This window comes from Canis lupus, chromosome 9 (assembly GCF_048164855.1).
Source record: "Canis lupus baileyi chromosome 9, mCanLup2.hap1, whole genome shotgun sequence".
NCBI lineage: Eukaryota > Metazoa > Chordata > Mammalia > Carnivora > Canidae > Canis > Canis lupus.
Window position 1 is genome coordinate 18,665,598 of NC_132846.1, and position 7,403 is coordinate 18,673,000.

The following is a 7,403-nucleotide window of genomic DNA, read 5'->3' on the forward strand; positions in this document are numbered from 1 at the left end:
GGGTGGCTCAGTCAGTTCAGTGTCTGCCTTCAGCTCAAGGTCTTGAGCCCTGGGTTCTGGGATCGAGCCCCATGTCAGGCTCCCTGTTAAGCGGGGAGTCTGCTTCTCCCTCTTCACATGCCCCTCTTGTGTTTTCTCTCTCTCTCTTTCTTAAATAAGTAAATAAAATCTTTTCTTAAAAAAAAAGTACACTTATAATGAGCACTGAGAAATGTATAGAATTATTGAATCATTATATTGTACACCTGAAACTAATATAACATTGTAGGTTAATTATACTTCAGTTAAATGACAAGAAAGAAAAGGATATAGTCCCCAAAAGTATTTGCTAAAACCCAAACTGAGTACATACTCATTTATACTCTATGTGCTATGCTAGATTTCACAGGTTTTTTCTTTCTTGATATTTCTAGAACTAACAGCTCTGTGGAACAAATATCTTTTTTAGGAGTCTCCCTTCATTTTAAATTTCACCAGAATAGCTAGTATTTCAAGGAATGTGCTTCTCCAAGCTTCTTTTGCAAGCAAACCCTACTCCTTTTTGCAAGCAAGTCTTACCACCTTCCTCCTTTTCCCGCTGTCCTCAACCACATTACAGGTCACTTTATGCGTTGGAATATAAAACAAACTCACATGAAAAGAAAGTGTTCGAACTTTAAACTCTTATGTATTTTAGATCATTGGTTCCCAAGTCTATCTGCTCCTCAAAATCATTTGGGGAGTTTTTTTGTGTTGGAGGGAGGTGGTTAATATAGATTCCCGGGCTCCACTCCAGACCTATCTCAAAATAGAATCTTGAAAGTAGGGTGCAAGAGTCTGAATTTAAAATAAAATTTAATATCTTTAATTTTAAAAAAAACCTACCCAGTTACTTTGAACAGTAGCTGGACTTGAGAACCACTGTTATAAACTGGAAGGACTTAAGAAATTCAGAAACCATAGATCTGTCATGGCTGAGCAGTCAGGGAAAACTGGTGAAAGTGGGGTTTGACTGAGCCACGTAGACTGTCAAGTATAGTAGACTACACATGGACAGCCGCGGAAAGGGCACTGGGTTCTCCAGGAATGAGTAATGACATGACAAAGTGAAGAGGCAACATAAGCTAGTACATATGTGGCTCTATGAGATGATTAGATTCACCAGAAAGCAGAGAGGGTACAGTGAGAAGTGATAGGAAATAGGTCAGAGAAAGAGGCACCTTACAGTTAGTTTTAATAAGTAATGGCTCACGATGCAAGATTGATCAGTGGGACCCAAAGAACAGGAGAAAGGGAGTCATGCCCCTCCCTGAATTTTAGCCCCATTCTGAGCTAACCAGTGGGACCCCCAAGACAGGTGATTCTGGGTTATGATTCTGATCAAAAGGATATTATGCCCCATTTGTAATTTTCAGCAAAATGAAAAGATAGGACTAAATGGCATCTGAGATTTCTTACAGATGTAACCTTTATGATTCTATTTATAAATCTCACTATTTCATCATTTCCAAAAAATGAATCCTTTTAAGCATTCTTTGCTGTTCTTTGAATTTTACTCCCATCCCTTCTGGAGAGAATAAATCGCCCAATAATGTGAGCAATGGCAGGTGGTATTTTCATTAATCTCACAGTAGGAAGTCCCACGTCTACCTTCTAGTAATGATCAACCTGGAACAATATACGCTGTTCTCCAAGGCTTGCTCTACAGACTTTGTGACCTTAATACCGATTTTTTTAACTGAGATAAGGCCTTAAAACACACAGACTAAAGATAGATTCATATGCCACATTGACCTAGAAGAATAAAAGTCTGTAGCAAATAACATGTTAGATAAATCTGATGTGACAAGCACTTTTGCAGTAGTAGCCATTTTTCCCAGGGGACTCAGTGATATATGAAGACTAATATACTCATGAGATAATAAAGAGTACACCCTCTATTTCCAAGTACACTTGATACAACCCCAAATCAATTTTCTCCTCTTTTTGAAGTTCGTTCCAATCTGTCAAGATCCATCCCTACTTGGCCTCATCTCCAGCCATGTCCCTTTTTCCTTCATATTATTTAATGACTACCATTGCAAATCACAGAAATGAAGATTCAACGGATGATAAAATGTTGTTGCTGAGACAGAGAATTCAGTATACCCTCTTTCAAACTGTCTTGCTGATAGCTGATGAGATTATTCTCATAATTCTTGGGAATAATTCTTTTGTTATTTTCCATAAAGTATAGAATAAGATCCAAAAAAGATTTCAAGGACAAAGGAATTATGGCAAAGGTCCACAAACAAAGCAAAAAGCAAGATGAAGTTAGGAAAGCCTCTTTTTCTTAAGTCTACTTATTGCTAGGACTCTGTACTATATTAGGGATATCTGATGGTTTATCTGAGTTCCAAATAAAAGATTTACAGTATAAAAGCTGTAGAGGAAATAGAATGATTTACTTGAGAAGCCCTAGTCCTATTTCTTATACGATTTGTGTCCTAACAAATGATCCATTTAAAAGTGGTGCCAAGAGGTAGTGGAACTGACTTCCTATTAAAAAAAAAAAAAAAAATCCGAGGAGAACAGCATCATTACCAAATCCTTACGAGTTTACTGACCCATGTCAGTAAACATGTTTATTATAATTAGAATAATTTATAAATATATATGCAACAGAGTTCAAAAGCAAATAGGCGATGGATAAGGAAAATGTTACAAAACAAAATCTAGTATATATTTGTTACAGTGGACATAAAGCTTATCACATTATCTGATGAATAATGGTCTTTCTTAGCTGTAAATAATCAGAGATAGATTTATGGATAATCAGATTTGAACTAGACTTTGGAGGATCAGCACAGTTAAACACTTTAATATTTTGAGGGTTCTCTCTGAATGTCTTGTCAACTCTACCACCTAACTGAACTTAATTCTTCCCTTATCTCCATCTCCTCTACCACTGCCCTCATTCCAGCCACCATCTTCTCTCCCTTGTACGCCTGCTACGGCCTCCTTTCTGTTTTCTCTTTGGCCCAATCCAATCGATTGTGTCAGCCTACTTATCATTCCTGGAACATACCAAGTGCTTTCCACCTCATTGCCCTTGTCTGTAGCTTTCACTGCTGTAGTGTGTATGGTACATTAGCTGCCCAATAAATATATGTTGAATCAATGAATAATTGTTTCTTCTTCTGGTTTGTAAGCTCCACGAGAACAGAGACCATATCTGTTTAATTCCCCACTCTATTCCCAGAAGCCAATATAGCCCTTAAGACATAGTGGACATTCCGTAAATATCTACTGAAAGAAGAAAACAAGGGAGGAAGGAAGGAAGGAGAGAAGGGAGGGAGGGAGGAAGGAAAGATTGAGCAAAGACCGAGTCTGCTATGTGAGTTTTGCCTTAAGAACATGTTATTATCCTTGCCATTATAATGATATTTCTTCTAGTTCCTTTGGAAGTATGTAACACCACAATGACATATCACGGAGTAAAGTAGGAAAGCCTATTTGGCCCTATTAGTATTGTTTTATAAATATTTGACAAAATGTGCTGTTCTGAAAAACAATAAATACCAATAAAAATTCCATAGCTGCACCTAAATTAGCCCCAAAGCATTATCACTAATACCTATGATCTGTATTTCCAAATGGTAGCTAAATGGTATGCGTGTTTTCAGCCATTTTCACAAGCTTTTTACTTGAATCTTAAGAACGACTCTAGGCACATGATAGAAACTATCTTATAACATCCACATACGGTAGTTTGATTCCTATAAAACGATTGCTTATGCTCAGAGAAACATCATGTTTCTAATGCTGGAGGTAATATTACTTCAGTGACACTATCAAAATGAATTGTACTTCTTGTATAGTACATCAAGAGATATGCCATTATCTGTTGGATTTAACATGTAACATCAAGCCTCTTTCATATTTAGTACCTCAGGGTATACAATGCAGTAATAATGTATTATGAAAAGAAAATTGTTTTGCACTCTTTCTTGTAAATTATTTTTCCTTTCCCATTCTCCATGTGTTCAGAGATTTTTTTCTTTTAAAAAAAGGTAACATTTTAAGCATAGAGATGTGCATGATTTAAAAAACTTCTCATCCTGTTTTCTGTGTTTATACCATTTTTATACTATATTATAAATTCCTAGTGGTCTAACAAAGTATGATTTTGTTATTAACCTTGGTCAAATGAGAGGGGTTTTTTTTTTTTAATTATAATATCAAAAGAGCTGCAAAGACCACTTTTGGGTAAAGAATTGACAAACAGGGATGCCAGGGTGGCTCATAGGTTAAGTGTCTGCCTTTGGCTCTGGGCATGATCCCAGGGTCCAAGATCGAGTCCTGCATCAAGTTTCTTGCAGGGAGCCTGCTTCTCCCTCTGCCTGTGTCTCTGCCTATCTCTGTGTCTCTCATGAATCAATAAATAAAATCTTTTTTTAAAAAAAGAACTTACAAACATATACTCTGTGGTGTGTATGTAAAGTCTGTAATGTACAATTTTGGTCTCATTCACCACAACAGAAATTTTAGTCTCATAAAGAACATCAGCCATTTTTCTCAAATCAGAAAACAAAAATTGAATTTACTTTAAGGTGAAAATAAATGCAACTTGGATAAAGGAAATCAGAACTGAAGTTTCCTAACTGAATTATCTGTGGTTTTGTTTTAAGAGTACTGGTCCAAGGGCACCTGGGTGGCAATATGGGTTGAACATGCAACTCTTGATTTCAGCTTAGGTCATGATGGGGGGATCGAGCTCCACATCTGGCTCCCAGCTGGGCATGGAGACTGCTTAAGATTCTCTCCCTCTCCCTCTGCCCCTCCCACCCCTACCTCCATCCCCTTGCATGGCTTGCTTGTGTGGGTCCACTCTTCCACGCTCTCTCTCTTAAAAAAAATAATAATAATAATAATAGAGTACTTGTCCAGTGTTTATGAAGCAACTTTTCTTTAAAAGCACTACACTGCCATCTGCCATCTCAGGAGTTATTTTTCTGGGATTATAGCTGACCTTAACAATTTTCTTTGCTGTCAATTTTTATGATTAATTTGATAATCTTCTGCTGATATGTTAATAATATAGACCTTCTATTATAGCAAACTATCAAGTTTCATTCTTTGCTTTTCTTCCTGACCATTAAAAACAACAATGTACATGATTTCCTAAAATTCAGTAGGTTTACAAATTAGGCTTTTTATACCAATTTTAATTTCTTCTAATTAGAGAGAAAAATCACAAAATATGGGAGAGCTATAAAACAATACTATTGGGACATCTGGGTGGCTCAGCAGTTGAGCATTTGCCTTTGGCTCAGGGCATGAGTCTGGTCCGGAGATTGAGTCCCACATCAGGCTTCCTGTGAGGAGCCTACTTTCCCCTCTATGTCTCTGTTTCTCTCTGTGTCTCTCAGAAATAAATAAATAAAATATTTTTTAAAATAAATAAATAAAACTATACCATTACCATTACTGCAGTCAAGTCAAATTCAGCTCCCATTCCCATCATAGTGGGAACTGGCCAAATAGCCACAGCAAGCCCTGCAGCTTGTGGGCTCTGAATCCCCTGCCCTGGGACCTGGGGATAAAAGTTTGGCTGCAGACAGGACAAAAATAATATTAAATTAAATTAAAATAAAATAAAATAAAATAAAATAAAATATACCATTATTCTGTCTTCAAGAGTTAATCACTGATAACATTTTGTCATCCTTTTCTACCTAATGCATTTTAAGTAGCCTTTCATGCAATTAATCAACAAATCCATTCCCAGTCATGACAACAGTGGAAAGTCAGAGCCAGCACTACAGCTTCGAAGGGCCCTCAACTAGACTCTGTAATAAAAGTTGAGGAGCCCTGAGCCCTGTGACTCAACTGGAAACCCTACTATTAATTCTCAGAAGTTAAGCCTGAATTTTGGAGTGGTCACAAGACAAGTGCAATGTTTTAAGCCTGGGTTTAGGGTGTAATGTTGTAGCCTCCTGAATTGAAAGATATGAGGGTTAATTTTTTCTGTCAACTTGACTGGGCTAAGGGATGGCCATATAGTTGATAAAACATTTCTGGATACATCTGTGAAGGTGTTTCTTGAAGAAATTAGCATTTGAATTGTTCAAATGGGTATAGTAGATGGCCCTGTCCAGTATTGGGCATCATTCAATCTACTGGAGAGAACAAAAAGGTAGAGGAAGAGCTAATTCACTCTCTCTCTCTGCTGAAGCTATATCTTGACACAGAGATAGAGATACAGAGAGATTGAGAGAGAGAGAGAGATCTTATTTGTTCTGCATCCCTGGAGAACCCTAACACAGAAGACAATGCAAATATGAGCATGAGGAAGTCAGAGCTCCTCTGCCTTGCAGGACCCCAACCCATATGAACCAGAGGACCCACAGTGAACTTTCACATGGACTAAGGAAAGCACACAGTAGGTTATCTATTTTACCAAGATAACCTTTGCTCTCTCTACTTAAAAGCCTCCATTCTACCAACTCGCTAACATGCAGAAACCTTGGGTTTCTTCAGCTTGGAAAAGCAGCATTTTACAGAGAAGGAAATAGAGTCTCTATATCAACGAAATTATGACTAAAGTGGCCTTTGATCAATCACATCATCAGAGATTGAAAAATATGCCATTAGAAATGCTTTCCTGAAAAAATAATCAATTGCAAAATCCCAGCCAATTCCAGCAGGACCAGAACACAGAAAGTATCACCAGAAGACAGCTGAACAGAGGCTTCCACACCAGAACAGACCTGAGAGTATCATCTTCGACACACTGAGGACTTGCTCTTATCAGGTGCTTAGCATAAAGAGCTAGATTTGCCAGGGGATCCCTGTTGTAGCCTGTATACTATTGCATTTGCCATTATTTATCTAACATAGAGTCAAGTGTATGTAGTTTCATTAGAAAGCATAGATTCGATCATTCTCCTCTAATCATTTTGTCATCTTTCTAAGATCTGAACTAAGAACCTCCCCGTCAAAGTGCTATTGTGTATGGATGGATTCCTGAACAATAAAGTCAAGATTCTGCTACCTAAAATGAGCAGAACCAGATGCACAGCCTCTCTCCCAAAATGCTGTCTGCAGCCTTATTTCTCCTGGGCACACTGGGCTACACTCTCATATTCATCATTTTATTTCTTCCTTACAACAGCCTTGTGAATTATGCTAGAACAAATATTATTAAACTCCCATAAAGAATGGAGAAACTAAGACTCAAAATGGGTGACTTGTCTGAGGTCCCACAATCAGTCCGTGAGGCCTAAAATTCTGGCTTCTATTCAGTCACAAAACCAGCACTTTTCCATCTCATCAGACTTTTTGTAGTTAAGCATGATTTTTAAGTTTTGGGGGAGAGAAAGCATTATATTAAGACTCTTAAGTTCAATAAGCTTATCATCAAACTTGCTTTTTAAAATGGG

General features: G+C 37.5%; 1 non-coding gene across 1 annotated transcript; it reads left to right on the forward strand.

The window, feature by feature from the left end:
- The first annotated feature begins 5,449 nt into the window (after window positions 1-5,449).
- LOC140640782 (small nucleolar RNA SNORA5) lies at window positions 5,450-5,584 on the forward strand. Its single transcript, XR_012037415.1, has one exon. It is a non-coding gene; the product is annotated as a small nucleolar RNA SNORA5 (small nucleolar RNA).
- Window positions 5,585-7,403: the final 1,819 nt, after the last annotated feature.